General features: G+C 44.4%; 1 protein-coding gene across 8 annotated transcripts in view; it reads right to left on the bottom strand.

Annotated features, from left to right (window-relative positions):
- Positions 1-21,338, bottom strand: part of LOC126183339 (polyhomeotic-proximal chromatin protein) — a 297,294-nt gene that overhangs the window by 121,952 nt on the left and 154,004 nt on the right. For 2 of the 8 annotated variants that reach the window (XM_049925209.1, XM_049925207.1), the window contains exon 3: positions 12,694-12,884. The exons of 4 other annotated variants lie outside the window; for them this stretch is intronic. The gene's annotated coding sequence lies outside the window, so the exon portion shown is untranslated. Of the gene's footprint in view, positions 1-2,102; positions 2,323-3,796; positions 4,028-12,693; positions 12,885-21,338 lie in introns of those variants that run through there. 2 more of the 8 variants (XM_049925211.1, XM_049925212.1) reach the window with 2 other exon arrangements.

The following is a 21,338-nucleotide window of genomic DNA, read 5'->3' as shown; positions in this document are numbered from 1 at the left end:
TGTATCAGCAAACAAAAATACCCGTATGAGATCCAATTTAGGTACACGCAGGAAAACTTAACAACCATATATACTAGCAATTGTGTCTGTAGGTATGGAGTATCATTCGTGAAAATGAAATACAACAATGAGTTTGTAAATGTATAAGCTACTTCGTCATAGCATGACGTCTCTATGGCTATGTCGATATCGAGTGATAACTGATCCTCCCATTCTCTAGTAGAATTTTAAAAAAAGTCAACGTCATGCATACCAATTAGCAACGTGGTGGTGCGTGCTAGAAACAAATGTGAAAGGTAACAAACAAGGAGCGAAGCACTCGAGTGGTACTTTTAAGTGTGTGCGGGCTTATTGTTCTCGCGCGGGGCTATGAGATAATGAGACAGACTGATCTGATTTTCATGTAATATTAGAGTTGTCATCCATGTCCCAGTGTAGCTGCTTTCGCACAGACATGAAATTAATGAAACAAATGAAGGCTCTTCTGAACGCCTATGAACTAAAGACCCGGCAATAACCACTCATTTCCCCCCTTTTTATCGATTGTTCAATAGCACAGTGAACTAGCTACAGGCTTTTATACTTCATTAGTTCGTGGTGGCAACTTTCTGAGCAAGCTTGCCGATGAGCCGTGAGCAAAGGTAACAACAATCGAGACAAAAAGCACTAGGTTTTTCCGTATTGTGCAGTGACATGTGTAGACATGTAATTACTCAAACACAAAAAAATTGACTGCCAGTTCTACTTTGTCAAAGTAGTATGAGATCTATAGATCCAGGAAGGCAGATATTTAAATATATACGTACAGCTATGTATGTAGGCAACTGTGATGCTAAATGTACTGAAAATATGGAAGCATTTCATCTACCACTACCGCTGGCTGCATCTCTAGAAGCAGTTGCGTCAATAATTATGATAGTTTCCTTCTGGAGTTTAACTTTGACGAGTGGTCAAGTACTGGACGTACTTTCACGTTTCGTTGTGCAGTTAACCTTACGAGCAAGTGGCCTATTCTATGGCATGAAGGTTCAAGAGGAGATATATGTTTCAGAAGAATATCATAAAAACGTTTATCTCATTAGATACAGGGGATAAAGCTAAATATGAAGCAATGTAGGCGCAAATTCACGTTTCGGTACAGGTAACTGTACCCGTCAGTCACCCCTACCACGCCCAAATTTGCGACAACAAATATGGCTGCTTTAAATTTCCTCTGCTGTTTACACAAACGTTTCCCATAATTCTGTACCACCAACACAAAAAAAATCTGTATTACATATTCGGCTTCCAAGCACAATGCAGAAATTTAGACGTTTGTGGCTTTTATCTGTTATATAACGACTCATTTATCGGAAGTTTTCTAATGAAAAACGTTTCGAGATGCCACTCGAAAGTATTATTTGTAGTTTAGAAAAGATATTACATTACTTCTAAAAATAAATGAGACGAGGAAAAGGTGTAGCAAATTAGAATTAAGTTGTCGAAATCTATATTTGTAATGATACTTTAATATAAAGAGTAAGCTTATGTATGGTCAATGGACAAACACATGATTAGGTCATTTATCACAGAATAATTAGTTACTACTACATAATTATTTCAGTAGCAGTCATTAGAACTGCGAAATGATTACACACGCCAACAAACATTCAAAATTTGGTATATTTCCGTGCTCGTAAGCGGTTATGTTCGTACGTGACGTTGTAGAAAAGAATGGAAGCCACGGTGCTTATTAAGTTTCTTTACAGTACCTCGAAATAGAAAAACAATTCTGGAAAGTTAAAATATGTCACAAAAGTTGGCAAATTATTTACTTACTGCTTATTAGGAGTACGAACTATATTTTGCACTGAACATAAAACACAGACGTTGGGGGATTGGTGTAACCACGCAGTTTTATAAGTTCAGTTGTAGTATGTACCGGTATATATACGCGACAACACCTTAAATTACTCGAGATGAAAATGCTGTTCTGATTATACGTCACTGCATCCGAAATATAAAGAAAATTAGTCGCATAAAGGCATTAGGGTGCTCTTCAAGGTAGCAGTTTCGTACTTAATAAGTAAGGTCAAGAAGATAAAAGACTAATCGTTTCATACCGGGAAAGATGTAGGTGCGAAGTGTCCATTGGTTGTGTCGCTGCAAGCAGCGTCGGCGCCATCATACATCCTCACATCAGATCCATTTCTACAGCAATCCCCCGGCAGACTTCCACGAAGCCAGATCAGCAGCCGCGTTTAGGAACGACGCGTAAACTTACATCACACAACACACGTAGTGCACGGAAAATATGGAAAACTCGGGTTACTAGTGTAAGCGTCACAAAACCGGCCGCGCGCAGCACAGTGCCCGCAGGCAATGAATGACTATATTGCGCGGGCAGTGTAGGGGTAAAGATCACTCGCCGGGGTGGGGGAAGAGGGAGTGCGCGCACGGCGCTGGGGTTGCTAGAGGGGCGCGCACCCCTCGCCACCAACAAGGCAACGTCTCACGCCTCTCTCTCTCTCTCTCTCTCTCTCTCTCTCTCGTGTGTGTGTGTGTGTGTGTGTGTGGTGTGTGTGTGTGTGTGTGTGTGTGTGTGTGTGTTTGGGAGGGGGGCGGGAGGGGCAAAACATGTTTTGTTGTTACTTGGGACACACTAGGCTTATGCACAAAGACAAATTTCGCAGATTCTTCTGTCACCAACTTCGTGAAAATTTCTTTTGGGCTTCATACGGTCTGCTACTCGGACAGGAATCTTGCTTTTAACAGCATTGCTGTTAAAGCGTAACATTGTCAGGGATTTTTCGTAATGAAATCCTGAATGTATGTTTCCAGTGTTGTCTTTTTCACATTTTACTTAACAGGAACTGCTCGCTGCCAGTGAAATAACTGCAGTAGAAGTACATATTCCGAGTCGGTTTCCTGAAGCGTTGCCTTAACTCATAAGGAACTTCGGCTTCTGTACGTAAGCGAAATCTCCGAAAAAGTTACGTGAATTGCGATGTACGTAGGTGCAGTCGGCATAGGAATCATTCGGTATTTGGTGTCAGATGTGGGAAAGCACGCTAAATTCGGAGGCTAATCACAGTTGCGTGTGAACTTGCGGATGTTGAGACAGGAAATACCGACACTTCAATCTAAGATCGGTATTAGTATTCTTGCTGATGCTCGCGACTTTCCATCCCTGTAATGTATTGTGTGTAAACAAAAATAAAGTTTCACTATTGGTCAGATTTCATGTTTAACTGTAAGGCTTTCAACTGAAGTCTTAGGCCTGTTCTCTAATAATATATGGACAATGGAATGCCCGTGTAATAATACTATATGATGTTGAAGGAAAGTGTTTTCACGACCAATTTACTGTAACATTGAAACCGTGAAAATTTCATCAATTTGGCCTGAAAAATCATGTTTATCGATAGAATGTAATAGTCGAATACACTCTCGGAAATATGGGTCTATGCCACTATTTGGACTTAGTCAGGAAAACGTTTTTCATCGCCTAAAATTATTGACTATAAATTTAGGTTTACAACTACAGAATCAATTACAAACACATTTAGCACATTTAGACAGTTATACGAAGCGCTGTATAGCACAACAAAATTTTCAGCACATGTCTTAACGTGTAGATGTGAAAAGGACGAATTACAGTTGACTTTCAATCACATAGCTGGCGATATTATCCATACAAAAAAACTTTCCATCCGCTGCTGGGGACAGTGGAACCACAAATAGCTATGTTTGTGCACGATTAAAAAGATTAACAATATGCGTTACCGAACGAGAATAAATCAAAATTTTTCATTACCGTGAAGTACCAGCCCAGTCCCAGATGTGACGCAAATTGAGTCATCGCAGCCCTGGATTTCCTGCTGCACAAAGACCAGCGAGCTGCTTAAGACACATATTTGCTTTATGCACACGACTGACAATGTTTCAAGAACGACACGCTATTTCAACGGCGTATAAAAATGATAACCGCTCATAATAGTCATCGCGCACAGAGTCGGTTACAAAATAGCAGCCAGTGGAGCTACTCCCGACTGATGGCTCGTAAATGTGTCTCATCTGCAGGCGGCTGAGACAGGGTGGTGGGGGGGAGGGGGGGGGGGGGCCGCACAGCACAGCGGCAACTGCGCGGGCATGCGACCCCGCCGACGAGTCTGCGCTCGGATGCTTGTCCTTGCACCACTCTGGACAACTTTGCCTCTCCCTTAGCTCCTCGGACAGTCATTTTCAGTAGTTTTAGGGAAACAGACGGGTAATTTTCAAATTTTACACTCATTTTAATGCTATAGGCATATGGTTTCTCAAACGAAGCTACACGTTCGAGCCACATTACGTAACAACATATTTTCGTAGCCACAACCATACTCTTAATCGCCGATGTCTTCGGAATACATGTCAGTTCCTGTTCTAAATCTTTCTACTAACAACTGGATTGAGGGCTTTCTAGAAATCCGAACACCTCATTCTTAATGAGCTGATATCAGAAACGGTAGTGGCGTCTGGTATACTGTAGGAGTTCGCTTATACAGAGTGGTCCACAATTCGTGTTACGTACTTCTGTAGGTTATGGAGGGGACTTAGAAGATCGAGTTTTACATAGGAGCGAATGTCTGGCAAATTCATATGACGACGTTACAGACCGTCAGTCACAGGCTCCGGCTTCTGTACATTATGTACAGGGTGTTACAAAAAGGTACGGCCAAACTTTCAGGAAACATTCCTCACACACAAAGAAAGAAAATATGTTATGTGGACATGCGTCCGAAAACGCTTCCTTTCCATGTTAGAGCTCATTTTATTACTTCTCTTCAAGTCACATTAATCATGGAATGGAAACACACAGCAACCGAACGTACCTGCGTGACTTCAAACACTTTGTTACAGGAAATGTTCAAAATGTCCTCCGTTAGCGAGGATACATGCATCCACCCTCCGTCGCATGGAATCCCTGATGCGCTGATGTAGCCCTGGAGAATGGCGTATTGTATCACAGCCGTCCACAATACGAGCACGAAGAGTTTCTACATTTGGTACCGAGGTTGCGTAGACAAGAGCTTTCAAATGCCCCCATAAATGAAAGTCAAGAGTGTTGAGGTCAAGAGAGCATGGAGGCCATGGAATTGGTCCGCCTCTACGAATCTATTGGTCACCGAATCTGTTGTTGAGAAGCGTACGAACACTTCGACTGAAATGTGCAGGAGCTCCATCGTGCACGAACCACATGTTGTGTCGTACTTGTAAAGGCACATGTTCTAGAAGCACAGGTAGAGTATCCCGTATGAAATCATGGCGGTGAATCGAGGAAGTAAGTACATATTGACGAAACTAAAATGAGCTCTAACATGGAAATTAAACGTTTCCGGACACATGCCCACATAACATCTTTTCTTTATTTGTGTGTGAGGAATGTTTTCTGAAAGTTTGGCCGTACCTTTTTGTAACACCCTGTATATACAGGGTGATTCCGTGATGAGAATACTAACTTTCAAGGACGATGGAATCGTATAAATGTATCAATTTTGAGGTAAAGGTCCCTGGTTCGGAAAGTAATGTGTCGCAAGTTACAAGCGAAAATCATTTCGATACCTCTGACAGTGGAATACTGTTGCGAAGAATGTACGGTAGGCAAATTTCAGAGGTGATAGTATGTACCTAAACTAGAAAGTCTGTGAACATGGGCTCTAAACCGCATGCCTGAGGCGTTATGAGCACTTGTTCGTCTTCGCTAGTGTGAAACAGCTCCTCTACTGAAAAGGTGTTCTTGTTTGTTGGACATTTTTCTTGCTCTGGTCCATGCTACCACCTCAAAGTACCCCACTCGACAATCTTAGCAACATGTATTCCACTGTCAGAGGCAGCAGAATGATTCTCGACGCGTTCATTTCCGAACCAGGGACCCTTACTTCAAACTGATACGTCTCCATCATCCTTGAAACTTTGTATCATCATCACGGAATCATCCAGTATATACATACGGGAAATGTACAGGCGCCTGCGCAGATAACGCTCTGTAGCGTCGTTGGCTGACGTTTCCAGACATGGGTTCCTATATAAAACTTGACCAAAAAAGTCCCCTCTGCAACTTCGACAACCATTTAACATGAATTGTGAAATATCCTCATTCGACCTATGCGTAACTTCTTGGCTGGGGAGAGGGGGGGGGGGGGGCGGACACAGAAAGAGATGCACGGTGATCAATAACGAATGGCACGATTCGTCAAGGATTCGTTTATGTTTAGTTTTATAGTCGGGGCGGAAGCACAACAGAAAGGCCACGTTCCAGTAATCAAATGCATTACTTCATCCAACTCACAGTACTGGGCCAGCACGTTAGAACCACAGCTCACAGTGGGGATTTTCTATTCCACATTTTAGCGCTACCGCCGTGTTGCGTATTAAGTTCATCTCAACGTGCATTTACGTTACGAAATATAATTGTTTACATTTATTCGTGCCGTAGTTTTCCCGCCAAACTTTGGTTCAAATGATCTAGCATTCTTAGCCCGAGTTGGTTAATCAGACTTTCTTTGGCGGTTAAAATCATAATCTTTCTAATTAGCCCAATTTGGGAAGTTTTATGAAAGGGGTTTTTGCAAAACCAGGTCAAAACACCGCATTTTTATGTTTTTTACAAAAAGTTCAACTTTTCACGTCATTTATTCAGTACTGGTAAGTGGAACGCAAAAGAGACTTTATATTTCAGAATGGGTTATTACTACATGCCGAGCTTCAAGTTCCTATTTTTAGTCCCAGAGATATAAGACGACAAACTTTGAAATTTTTTCGGGCGACGATTTTTTTTGCGATTTTGTCCACAATTTTCTGGCTGAATATGGCTCGTAAAATTCATTTCATTATTATTTTTCAGACAACGCAGAAAGTCGTCAAATATGGCCACATTTCATTTCTTTCGACACGACATTGCCCAAGATATGAGGTCAAACTTGCCAGAAATTCACGTTCGCTCTGTGCAAAGTCTACATCTACATGATTACTCTGCAATTCACATTTAAGTGCTTGGCAGAGGGTTCATCGAACCAGAATCATACTCTCTCTCTACCATTCAACTCCCGAACAACGCGCGGGAAAAAACGAACACCTAAACATTTCTGTTCGAGCTCTGATTTCTCTTATTTTATTTTGATGATCATTCCTACCTATGTAGGTTGGGCTCAACAAAATATTTTCGCTTTCGGAAGAGAAAGTTGGTGACTGAAATTTCGTAAATAGATCTCGCCGCTACGAAAAACGTCTTTGCTTTAATGACTTCCATCCTAACTCGCGTATCATATCTGCTACACTCTCTCCCCTATTACGTGATAATACAAAACGAGCTGCCCTTTTTTTGCACCCTTTCGATGTCCTCCGTCAATCCCACCTGGTAAGGATCCCACACCGCGCAGCAGTATTCTAACAGAGGACGAACGAGTATAGTATAAGCTGTCTCTTTAGTAGACTTGTTCATCTTCTAAGTGTCCTGCCAATGAAACGCAACCTTTGGCTCTCCTTCCCCACAATATTATCTATGTGGTCTTTCCAACTGAAGTTGTTCGTAATTTTTACACCCAGGTACTTAGTTGAATTGACAGCCTTGAGAATTGTACTATTTATCGAGTAATCGAATTCCAACGGATTTCTTTTGGAACTCATGTGGATCACCTCACACTTTTCGTTATGTGGCGTCAACTGCCACCTGCCACAACATACAGCAATCTTTTCTCAATTGCTTTGCAACTGATACTGGTCTTCGGATGACCTTACTAGACGGGAAATTACAGCATCATCTGCGAACAACCTAAGAGAGCTGCTCAGATTGTCACCCAGGTCATTTATATAGATCAAAAACGGCAGAGGTCCCAGGACGCTTCCCTGGGGAACACCTGATATCACTTCAGTTTTACTCGATGATTTGCCGTCTATTTCTACGAACTGCGACCTTCCTGACAGGAAATCACGAATCTAGTCGCACAACTGAGACGATACCCCATAGGCCCGCAGCTTGATTAGAAGTCGCTTGAGAGGAACGGTGCCAAAAGCTTTCCGGAAATCTAGAAATACGGAATCAACTTGAGATCCCCTGTCGATAGCGGCCATTACTTCGTGCGAATAAAGAGCTAGCTGCGTTGCACAAGAACGATGTTTTCTGAAACCATGCTGATTACGTATCAATAGATCGTTCCCTTCGAGGTGATTCATGTTTGATTACAGTATATGCTCCAAAACCCTACTGCAAACCGACGTCAATGATATAGGTCTGTAGTTCGATGTATTACTCCTACTACCCTTTTTAAACCCTGGTGCGACCTGAGCAATTTTCCAATCTGTAGGTACAGATCTATCGGTGAGCGAGCGATTGTATATGATTGCTAAGTAGGGAGCTATTGTATCAGCGTAATCTGAAAGGAACCTAATCGGTATACAATCTGGACCTGAAGACTTGCCCGTATCAAGCGATTTGAGTTGCTTCGCAACCCCTAAGTTATCTACTTCTAAGAAACTCATGCTGGCAGCTGTTCGTGTTTCAAATTCTGGAATATTCCATTCGTCTTCCCTGGTGAAAGAATTTCGGAAAACTGCGTTCAATAACTCCGCTTTAGCGGCACAGTCTTCGGTGACAGTACCATCGGCACTGCGCAACGAAGGTATTGACTGCGTCTTGCCGCTTGTGTACTTTACATACGACCAGAAGTTCTTCGGATTTTCTACCAAATTTCGAGACAATGTTTCGTTGTGGTTGGTTGGTTTGGGGAAGGAGACCAGACAGCGTGGTCATCGGTCTCATCGGATTAGGGAAGGAGGGGGAAGGAAGTCGGCCGTGCCCTTTCAGAGGAACCATCCCGGCATTGGCCTGGAGTGATTTAGGGAAATCACGGAAAACCTAAATCAGGATGGCCGGACGCGGGAGTTTCGTTGTGAAACCTATTAAAGGCGTCTCGCATTGGAGACCGAGCCAAATTCCGCGCTTCTGTAAATTTTAGCCAATCTTCGGGATTTCGCGTTCTTCTGAACTTCGCATGCTTTTTGCGTTGCCTCTGCAACAGCGTTCGGACCTGTTTTGTGTACCATGGGGGATCAGTTCCATATCTTAGCAATTTATGAGGTATGGATCTCTCAATTGCTGTTGCTACTATATCTTTGAATTTGAGCCACATCTCGTCTACATTTGCATAGTCAGTTCGGAAGGAATGGAGATTGTCTCTTAGGAAGGCTTCTAGTGACACTTTATCCGCTTTTTTAAATAAAATTATTTTGCAAATCAAAATATCCGCGGGTGTGCTGCCGGTCTATAGTGTCCAACGGGCACAATATTTCGGCAATCATATATGTCGCCATCATCAGGTGTACTGACGGACTGATCTCCTGTGAACGTGCCGGCACGGAGATCCGTACGCTATGGCTGCTCAGAGGGAACTGGGTTCGGTCGCGGCGGCGGCCGATTTAAATACCCTCCGCCCGCGGCGCGCTACCTCCGCCGTCCGCGCCCCGCGCTACCTCCGCCGTCCGCGCCCCGCGCTACGGTCGCGCGGTGGAACAGATTGCGACGACGGACAGAGCCATCACACCGACGTCATCTCAGACGCCGTCGCAATCTGTTCCACCGCGCGACCGTGGCGCGGGGCGCGGACGGCGGAGGGAGCGCGTCGCGGGTGGAGGGTATTTAAACCGGCCGCCGCCGCGACCGAACCCAGTTCCCTCTGAGCAGCCATAGCGTACGGATCTCCGTGCCGGCACGTTCACAGGAGCTCAGTCCGTCAGTACACCTGATGGCGACATGTATGATCGCCGAAATATTGTGCCCGTTGGACACGATAGACCGGCAGCACACCCGCGGATATTTTGATTATCAAATACGCCGGGAGAAACTCAAGAATCACAAAATTATTTTGCCTTTGTTTCTGGTGGATTTGGAAGAAACTGTATTGAGCCTAGCTACAACGACCTTGTTATCACTAATCCCTGTATCAGTCACGATGCTCTCAATTAGCTCTGGATTGTTTGTGGCTAAGAGGTCAAGTGTGTTTTCGCAACCATTTACAATTCGCGTGGGTTCGTGGACTAACTGCTCGAAATTATTTTCGGGGAAAGCATTTAGGACAATCTCGGAAGATGTTTTCTGCCTACCACCGGTTTTGAACAAGTATTTTCGCCAACATATCGAGGGAAGGTTGAAGTCCCCACCAACTATAACCGTATGTGTGTGGTACTTATTTGTTACGAGACTCAAATTTTCTCTGAACTATTCAGCAATTATATCATCAGAGTCTGGGGGTCGGTAGAAGGAGGCAATTATTAACTTAGTTGTGCTGTTAAGTATAACCTCCACCCATGCCAATTCGCACGGAGTATCTACTTCGACTTCACTACAAGATAAACCACTACTGACAGACACAAACACTCCACCACCAATTTTGCCTAATCTATCTTTCCTGAACACCGTCTGAGACTTCGTAAAAATTTCTGCAGAAGTCGCGCATGGAATCAACCAAGTGACTACATTTCAGGCAGTATTGCTTCGCCGAACATTAAATTTTACCACTGTTCGTTGGAAACGTGTGCAACTGTTCACATAAAATTCCAACGAAATCCGTGATTGTCGAGCAGGGAGGCTTAGATGAGTTGACATGGAATGATTCAAACTTAACTTGTCCATTCGGTAGATCCTTCGAAAGTTATGGTCATATGGGAAGTCAATGAGCGGATTGAAATTATCAATCCAGTTCCTCCCCAACGAGTAGGTTCTGAAACTGAAAACGACAGAATCCGAAACATTAAAAGGTATATTTAAAAATATAATTAGACCGTGCTTATCTCATTTGTAACAATGTCATGTGGTTGAAAAATGCCGGAAAACAGTTTCATAAAAATGGTAACAGAACAAAAGCACAGAATTCCAGAAAAATATGCTTCCACACCATGTGTTGCTGAATCCTAGAGCGTACAGGTTTTCCCAGTAGAAATTACTCAGGAATATGACAAGTACGATAATTGGTGACTGGAAGAAAAAAGTCTGGTAAACATGAGCTCTAAAATGCATACCTTAAGAGCTATGAGCACTTGTTCAGTACAAGAAATTTTTCACAGTATCGAAGATAAAATGCTCATAGCTCCTAAGGTATGCATTTTAGAGCTCACGTTTACTAGACTTTTTTTGCTTCGAATGATCGTTTCTGTCATCTCTGAATGTCGATAGTTACTCCTGGAACACCCTGTATTATAAGTTCGGAGAATAAGTGTATCTGAAAGAATCAGGAGGGATACTGGAATAACCAACCATGTGAAACAGGTAGCTTTCGCTTATTTCGCTCGATAATTTGCAACCAATACATTGAAATGAACAATCAGTCAGTCTTTTTAGTTTTCCGGTAGGTATTTGTACATTACCATACTGTCGAATGGTAACTACGGCAGCTTAAGGTATCCTAACAACCCACTACACTTTGATGGGCGGCGAATGCTCTACAGCGGTGTACGTAGTACGAGGTGTGTCCCAGGAATCTATGTATGTTCTCATTATACATAAACGACCAATGCGTCAATCTCTCCAACACTCTAGTCCGTCTGCAGACGATGCTGTTAACCTCAGCAAACCATATTTGTTGTCCGGTCGCAAGGAAATGCAAACCGTTTCACGGAATTTCCACATAGTGGACTGAATGACAGTTCTTTACATTTGGATACATGCACCATATCGTTCAAAAGAAAATAATAATAAAGAAACAAACTGTACAATTACAGTTGAAGTGTCAAATTACTTGTGCCTATACTGTTTAGTTATCTATAGAGATAACGAGAATGGAATGGAACGCAAGTTTAACACCAGTAGGGAACGCAAAAGGTTAACTTACACTACTTCGGACAGTTCTGTGAAAATGTGACGAAACTCTAACGGAAGCCGCAAATAAGACGTTAGTGACAGCCAGCGTAGAACACTGTGTCTATGTTACCATTCTTTGGAGTAGGTGTGGCAGTAGACATTTAAGCAATTCGAAGAGAATCGGACACACAATTTTAATCTATTTGAAAGTTTCATTGCATAGTAAACTCCGTTGCAAACAGGATTCGTTCTAGAGAAATACGTCTCGCGGTGGCTTAGCTATGCCCTGCCACACCCTTTTGGCCTGGGTGCTGGCCCAACAAATTATGCACGACCGTCCTTCTGGAGCTCGTAAACAAGTAAAGACGCAATGGCATAGACTGGGACCGTGACGTATGCCTCGATATCACAGCTTTAAACATTTTATGATAAAATTAAGAATATGACTCTCCGACTCATATGCACTTTTTAACTGTAGGGAGTCTTTAACTGTTAAATACTTTCAGAAGTATGGGCTCATTATTCCGCTGCAGACTATCCCTTCCTGTTTTTGTACAGATTCAATTGTATGAAAACAAATTTTGATTTGAACTCTAGACTGACTTCCTTCTCGTTCATACAAAGTGACTTTACAAAGTAAGTTTTATTCGAAGAATTCTTGCATATATAACGATCACCTGTCAGAATCTAAAGTAATAACGCTTTGACTCACACACCGCAGCTAGGCAAGATCAATGTGGCTCAGAAAGGAGGTCATCGTTTCAACGATTAAGTGCAGCCGCTCAGCCCAACCACTACCCTGGAAATATGGAGCCCACGGATAAACTTAGAATTAATTCTTTATGTAAAATACCCAACATTTGAGAACACTCAGCACTTACCAATGTGTGTATTTTGCTTAAAAATCCGCTCACAGCCGTGAAAGATGATCGCATGAAGAGCAGATGCATGGGATAGGGTCACGTCACAAAGGAGCGGCACTCTCTTTCCGTTCTGCCAAGCACGTTCTGGCTTTCCTGGCAGTGCACCATCGGTGACATCCGTCTCCCTGGAGCCGGTGAACTTCGCGTATCTGACAAAAATGAAACGTCAGACTAGTAAAAAATCGCCTTTGGGTTTATTTAGTTCATTCCCTATCTCCCTATCGTATGTTTATTGCGTGGGAAATTAGGTTTGTAATAAGAAGATTCGTCCAATACCAAAAACAGAAACCAGTCAAGCAACCCACTTTAACCTGTATTCTGCGATGGGTTTTCAAAGACTAGAAACATTGTCGCATATCTCGTATTCGACGATGTGTATATTATTTCCCACGTACAGTGGTGCAAGTATCCCGGAATTACTGTTGGACAAGTCAGTCTCTCGGGAAACTACGAACATTGATTCACAATGCTCAGTGTATAATGCTAGGTCTAATGTACGGGGGAAAACTAACGGCTTTGTCGTTACACGTCTTCCTACAGCACAAACTTTTAATAGGAAGTGTGTCACCAAAGGGCAAAAGAAAATTCTTAGAACCTTTCAGTGGCCTACAGCAGTACTGTAAGGAAGGGGGGGCGCGTTTCTGTGTCGGTTTCTTCACAATGGCTGATCGTACTGTAGTTTTCTACTGTATTTTCCAGATAGTAGGCTCCAATCAACTTGTGTGAACACACATGTTGGAATATGAGACGAGCAGAATTTTGTCTAATGGAGTTAATGGTGCCTTCCACGTAAGTTTGTTTGAATTCCTCATACACCAATCGTTTTCATTTGCTGCTCGTACAAAATGTTTTAATGTGTCGTCTCACATATCACTCCTAACTGCATATGCACCACACCATTAGAGAGCCTCCACCACCTAGAACAGTGCCCCGCTGACATGCTGGTTATATGGATTCATGAGGTCGTCTCTATACCCGTACACTTCCAACTGCTCGATACAATTTGAAAGAAGACTCGTCGAGGGGGCCAGGCAACAAATTTCCAGTCATCAACAGTCCGATGTCGGTGCTGACGGGCCCAGGCGAGGCGTAAAGTTTTGTGTCGTGCAGTTATCAAAAGTACACGAAAGGGCCTTCGGCTCCGAAAGCCTATATCGATGACGTTTCGTTGAGTTGTTCGCACGCTGACACTTGTTGATGGCACAGCATTGAAATCTCTCTTAATTTGCGGAAGGGTTGCACTTCTGTCACTTTGAACGATTCTCTTCATTCGTCGTTCGTCCCGTTCTTGCAGGATCTGTTTCCGGCCGCACTGATGTCGGAGATTTGATGTTTTACCGGATTCCTGATATTCGCGGTACACTCGTGACATGGTCGTACAGGAACCATCACTCGTACGCCAACTATAACATGATGTTAAAACTCACTCAATTCTTGATAATATCCCATTGTAGCAGCAGTAACCGATCTACGAACTGCGCCGGACACTTGTCTTATATACGCGTTGCCGACCGAAGTGCCGTCTTCTGCTTGTTTCCGTATCTGTATTTGATTACGCATGCCTATACCAGTTTCTTTGGCTCTTCAATGTATATCAACTAAATTAGCGATAGATGGTACTGATCCCCCACGGTACACAGAACTGGTCAACACATTAGCGTTTACTTTAATGCTAGAGTAGGTCAAAGAGGACAGTTTACGGACAAAGCAGGGCGCCCATGACGTTCCCGATCACACCCTCCCCTGCCTCACAAAGGACACTTGCCGTATATACAAAACGGCGGGAAGTTCAAATTTTGGGTGGAAATTGAAAACAATAGCCCAATCGCGCTAGTGTGTTTTACCCGTGACTGTGGAAGCAGGGCTGCTGTCCCAATTATAAATTCTCGTGAAATGTAAGATGGCGCATTGTCATGCTGACTGACCTAGACTAGTGGGACAGGCTGTATGATGTCACAATCCAGTTCAGTCTTTAGGGCTATTTATAACTGTGTAGACTCCTGATGTACTGCGCCAGAGCTCCAAAATTGGATCCATGACGTCACAACCATCTCCGACCGGTCGGTCTATTTATAAGAGTGTAGAGTTCCTGCATATTGGTCCAGACTTTCCATACTGGGGTAAGTTCTAAGACGTGAGAATCAAAGTTCTGGAATACTGGCAGTGCGACGACAGAGAGAAAGGACGTTTGTGCATGTAAGGACGGGTCTGCAGCCCTACGTGACATATTTTCCTTCCAAGCTACTATTCACTCGGAGGTGTACGGTCACTGGTTCAGTTGGCTCTGAGCACTATGGGACTTAACTTCTGAGGTCATCAGTCCCCTGGAACTTAGAACTACTTAAACCTAACTAACCTAAGGACATCACACACATCCATGCCCGAGGCAGGATTCGAACCTGCGACCGTAGCGGTCGCGCGGTTCAAGACTGTAGCGCCTAGAACCGCTCGGCCACTCTGGCCGACCACTCCTTCAGTTAACTCAACGATTTCATCTCTCCACTTGCCTCTTTATTTAAACACACACGGCGAGGGAAGGGAAAGGCTCTACGCCCACTCGCCGCCCTCCGTTCTGTTCTTGATCACGCCTAAATTTTGAAACTGCACAGAGGCGTACTATGTAGGCAAACGTCTAGACTGAGCACTTAGACACTAGCCGAGACGATTGCAAACACTGCATCAATTTCAGAAACTGTAGTAGTACTCCGTATCTATTTTCTGAACAACACGCTATTTGCTAGTACCTCTCCAACCTAATGGCAAATCTAATTTGATATTCTGTATTCTATTCATTGGACGACAGCGTGGAATTGTATCGAACATAATACCAACAGACTCGTGTATCTAACGCCATCCAGGGTCGTGAACAGACAGAGTAACATCAGACGTCTGCGTAGTATTTCTAAATGACAGCCCGACAGCTCTCGTCTTATGCCCGATACAGACCGTGTGTCCTGCCACAATCGACACGCTCTCGATGACTGACTGGGACATACTGCTGCAGCTCTATCCGAGACCAGGCATACTAGCGCAGCCTTATTCAAAATGACGGCTGGCGACGTACAACATATCACTGAATTTTCGCGTCAATTTTATGGTGAAATCAACGAATAATATATCGAAATCAGTGAACTTTCCACCTAAAGAAATATTAAGCCCCCTTCGAGGTGCCTTTCATGACCTTTAACACCGACCGAAAGATCAACACATACTGCAGCCAATTGGAAGAGAAGTTTAAGATTTGTCCACTATTCCCATTTCTGCTGAACATCCAAAACGACAACAAGGAGAAAACCGAGAGTTCCACACACATTCTTTGCGAATACTGGTGGTAGTGACACAACGGCTTATTAATGTTTCCAAGAAAGCTTAAGTCTTCCATCCACTTCTGAAAACGCCTTCCCCTAAGACACGGCACATATCGACGTAGACTGGTGAAAGGCGCTCCCAAGCATCTGAGTAACGGGAGGTGACGCTGTCATCATAGTAGAGGCATGAATCACACGCGTGTCGGCAGCAGCAGCAAGCGCCACTCCTGTCGCGAAATCCCGCACACATCCAAGTCAGTTCGCACAACTTTGTGCTTAAATAGATGAAAATTGCACCGAAAGTAGTGAATTTCGCGTGATCCCGCTACACTTTTGTATCGACTGTTCATAAATATTATGGCCCTAGCAGGATGTTTACGATTTCGTTTGAGATCTGCCTGTCATGCACTCTAAAATTGATCGTACTAGCTTCTTCCTTTAAACAACATCGCATTACCTAGGAGTAAGATAGAACACTGCGTGTCGAGATCGCTACGACATGCACGCCGACCGCCGCGAAGTCCTGCATAATAGCCAAAACTGTTTCGTTATGTGTGTAGTAGGGTAGGAATTGTTACTTATACATATTTAAACAGCTGTAGGGCGTGTCAGGATACGCCAAAATCCACCGAGATCCAGGCGCTAGACCAGCGCAAACGTCTGCCGAACGATTGCAGCCATAGCGGAGCTACGCCCCCTCTACTGGTGCACGAGAAACATGCAAACGTCGGACTTCCGCAAGAACGAAATGCGCACCTCATTACGTTCCAGTGTCATGACTACCACTCCGCGAAAGCTGTAGGTGCACTCTTCGACAGAAACAAACGCGTGCAGGCAGCAGCGTTTGATGACCGAGCTTAAAGTATGCTGCAGTAACGTACAGAAGAAAAACAGAACACTAGATCACCACAGAATCTCTCTCCTATAAAAAAACAACCGTCAAGCAAATTGCTAGAGAAACGTGTGGCAGAACCGTAGGAAAACTGTAACTATTTTAGGTTGTACCTGGGACATCCGACATATGCAGAGCATTTCGTATGGTACAGTATTTTGGGTGCGAACGTGCCGATGTTGATTTAACGATCGACTGATCTGGGGGAAGGATCAGACAGGGCGGTCATCAGGGAAGGAAGTCGGCCGTGCCCTTGCAGAGGAACCATCCCGGCATTTGCCTGAAGCGACGTAGGGAAATCACAGGAAACCAAAATCAAGATGGCGGACGCGTGTTTGAACCGTCGTCCTTCCGAATGCGAGTCCGGTGTGCAAACCACTGCGACATCTTGCTCGGTTTGATTTAACGCCATCCAACAGTCGTTAGGTCCATATTTTAAAATAAATACAGCAATACTGCGTTGGTCCGCACGGCGCACAGAACTCGTCATTTCTACAGAGCCAGCAGCGCTGCATGATGCCAGAGGGCTAAGTCACCCCATACTCTTGAAAGAGGTCGGCTTCTATCGTTATAGACGCGAGAGCAGAACTGAACCTCAATCAGATAAATCTCACGTACGGCTGAAAGGGATCTTTGGGTGTGAACTGCAATTCCCAAATGCTTTAGTGCAGTGCACGGAAGGATTTTAAGGCATTCTGAACACGCTAACAGGATGCAGGGAATTGTTTGCAAACGTTGCTTTGACGAAGCAAGCTATTTTGTTGCCTTACAGTCAGTGACCAGCACGGTCATCTATAAACCAGAAGGATATTCCACGAGCTATTTATAGCAGTCCTATTCCCACCCCTCTAAGTTGACAAACTGGATTTCACTCACCTGGAATGTAACACAGTAAACCACGTAGCAGAGTAACGGTATTCTAACCTGCACGGTCCTGTTTCATCGAAGTCTCTTACACAGGTAGCTCTCACAGTGATGACAGTTCGAGTGCACTTATCACGTTACATCGGTAGTATTCCCATGTGTGCCTTGTAACGTCATAGAATAATACGACCGTGGCCGCGGGGTTTGAGGCGCCATGTCACGGATTGCGCGGCTGCTCCCGCCGGAGGTTCGAGTCCTCCCTCGGGCTGGGTGTGTGTGTGTGTGTGTGTGTGTGTGTGTGTGTGTGTGTGTGTGTGTGTGTGTGTGTGTTGTTCTTAGTATAAGTATTGTGTAAGTCTAGGGATTGATGACCTCAGCAGTTTGGTCCCTTAGGAATTCACACACATTTGAACATACGACCATTTCTGTCTCTCTTCCTATCACATTCCTGCAGTGGTGGCAAGAGTTTGCGACAGAATGGACTGTCAGAAGGGCTGATTTCTGACGAGTCACCGGAAAGATGTTTGAAATCGTAAAAAAAATTAGCATAGGGTGTAGGAAAGTACCGCAATAAATTTGTAAAAGAACATACTGGAACTGAAGTTCAAGTGCAGGATGGCTGGATCGACAGTCCTACTAACCTACGGCTGATCTTGTACATCTAAGACGAGCCGAGAGTTGCTGCGATATTACACACAGCAGTTCCATCGGAACATCAGTTTTAACATTAGACAATTGCAATTTATATGGTACAATCGCATATCTTTTGGATGGTTTCTCGCTGATTTTACCCAGTATTCCTACTGCTATCACATTGCTAGTATTTACAGCGAACGATGCAAGATATGTGAGGGAGGAAGGCCGCACCCCGTTCCACGCTGGGCATTAGTACTACGTATCGTGCGCAGCACCGGACCGCGCCGCGTTTGGCTACTGCGTCCGGTGTTTCGTGCTACGCGCTGAGTAGTCTGAGTGCTGTACCCGGAAAACTGCAGCGCACATAGCATAATCCGGGTACCGCATCGAACTATCCTAAGTGTTGCACCTGTCTACAGCGCCGCGTCTTCCCTGGGATCCCGTCCGAAAGGCTGTGTGTAAATAAACGTTCCTACCAGAGTACACACATGACGAAACAGTGTCGACTACGATACTGGACTTGGCGGCGGTCGGCGTCATCTCGGCACGTAGTGTTTGTTTAGATAAATAAACGTCCAGTCCTGTTCTATCCTAGAACAACCACACTATACACACAAATCAGTAATGTACGAAATCGTAAACATTTTGCTAGGGTTATAATATTTATGTATAGTCGATACAAAAGTGCGGAGAATGACTACTTTCGGTGCAATTCTCATCGATTTTAGCAAAAATTTGTGCAAACGGGCTCAGGTGTGTGGGCGGTGTGTGAGACTGGGACGATGTGCCACTTCCTGCTGTTGACCGACAGACGAGTGATTCGTAGCTCTACTGTAGTGACAGCGTCGCCTCCCATTACCCAAATGCTCGGGAGTTTTAGTCACCTGCAGACTCCAATCCGTGTCGACACGATGTGCCGTGGTCTGGTGTCTGATACTGGTGACAGTTTTTTCGTGCTGAAATGTCTAGGATAAGAAGGGTACGGGCGGCATATGTATTTGCCGGGTTTTTTATGCTTACAATTCGACTTGCTGGTAAGTGTAAGGGTGTTTATAGACGACTGGTGAAGGGCGTCTTAGGGGATGGCGCCTTCAGGGAGTAAGACTTAAGATTTCTTGGAAACATTAATAAGCCGTTGTGTCACTAGCACCAGTATTCGTCAAAAATGTGTGTGGAACTCTCGGTTTTCTTCTTGTTGTTCTTTTGGATTTTTAGCAATAACTGGAATAGTGGACAAATCTTAAACTGCCGTTCAGTTAGGCTGCCAGTATGTGTTGGAACTTTCGGTCGGTGTTAAAGTTCCTAGATGTTACCTGGAAGTGGGTTAACAATTCTTTAGATGGAAAGTTCACTGATTTCGATATGTTATTCGTTGATTTCAACATAAAACTCACGCAAAAACTCAGTGATATGTTGTACGTCGCCAGCCGTCATTTTGAATAAGGCTGCGCTAGTATGCCTGGTCTCGGATAGAGCTGCAGCAGTACGTCCCAGTCAGCCATCGAGAGCGTGTCGATTGTGGCAGGACACACGGTTTGTATCAGTCATAAGGCGAGAGCTGACGAGCTGTCATTTAGAAATACTATGCTTACGTCTTATGTTACTATCTGTTCACTACCCTGCATGGCGTTAGATACACGAGTCTATGTTGGTACTATGTTCGATACAGTTCCGCACTGTCGTCCAATGAGTAGAATACAGAATATCAAATTAGATTTGCGACTAGGTTGGAGAGGTACTAGCAAATAGTGTGTATTTCAAGACGTGGTTACATTCAAACCTTCACAGAATATTAGTACAGCATGCGGTAAATCGCCCAGAGACCCGACAAAATTACGGTACTGTTGCTGAATGCGAGCAGAGACGGGGAGCCAGAGCACTGAAGGCAGTCACGGCTAGCAGCAGTATGGAAGCAATGGATTACGGAATGTCACCTAACTGTATGACGGGGCGCCGACCAGTCACGTTAAGTACCTACTTGCAGGCCAAAGAGGCCCGAATTCGGGGGCCGTATGACGTCATGCTGGTGCTGAGTTACACGCGGTCTGCAGCCTGAGAATATGGCTCTGGCGCTCGACCCGGGGCAGCACCCCTGAGCACAGCGGGCTACGGCAGGGGTTGCCCGCGACTCGAGCGCCTAAATCTCAGCGCGTTATGGGGACTGCAGTATTTAAATAAAGATGCAAGTGAATACCTCTTCTATTTCTACCCCTCCCTTCCCTCAACTCCGTACGATAGCGACAAGTGTGACAGTACAGAGCGAATCAATGGACTATTCAGTTTTAATGTTAGGACGAGTGTTCTATAGTTTGATAGCCAACAGATTTCCCATCATTTTAAACTTGGGATAAATGGAGTTTCTCCCTGTTTTGAACTTACTATAACAGGTGAGCTGGGGTGAATTGTTTAAACTGTAATGTCATTAGGGGGTGGTGGTTATTTAAGCAAACACAAGAGTGGATTTAGAGGGACGCGGCCCGAATCGGCGCGGTGCGGTTTGAACGTTCGCAGACGGCGAGGGAGGAGGCGGCCGCGGCAGGGGCGTAGAGCCCTTTCCCTTCCCTCTCTGGTATGTGTTACAATGAATACGCAAACGGAGAGACTGAAATGTGGAGTTTGCAGAACCAATGACCATACACCTCTGAGTGAACTGGCACAAACTTCCCCTTGTCTCAGACGTCACAGTGTTCCCGAACTACGATTCTGACGTCATAGAATGTGCCACAGTGTCTCGTCCATTAAGCCCGGAATTCTACAGTCTACACTATTAGTAATAGCTCGATAGGTCTGAACTGGATTTTGACAAAATAGAACCTCTACCAGGTCAGTAAGCATGACAATGCAACATATTGAGTTTCCAGACAATTTATACTTAGAGAAGACCTACTTTCACAGGAGACAGA

This window comes from Schistocerca cancellata, chromosome 4 (assembly GCF_023864275.1).
Source record: "Schistocerca cancellata isolate TAMUIC-IGC-003103 chromosome 4, iqSchCanc2.1, whole genome shotgun sequence".
Taxonomy (NCBI): Eukaryota; Metazoa; Arthropoda; class Insecta; order Orthoptera; family Acrididae; genus Schistocerca; species Schistocerca cancellata.
This window is presented reverse-complemented; position numbering and strand designations above follow the sequence as displayed.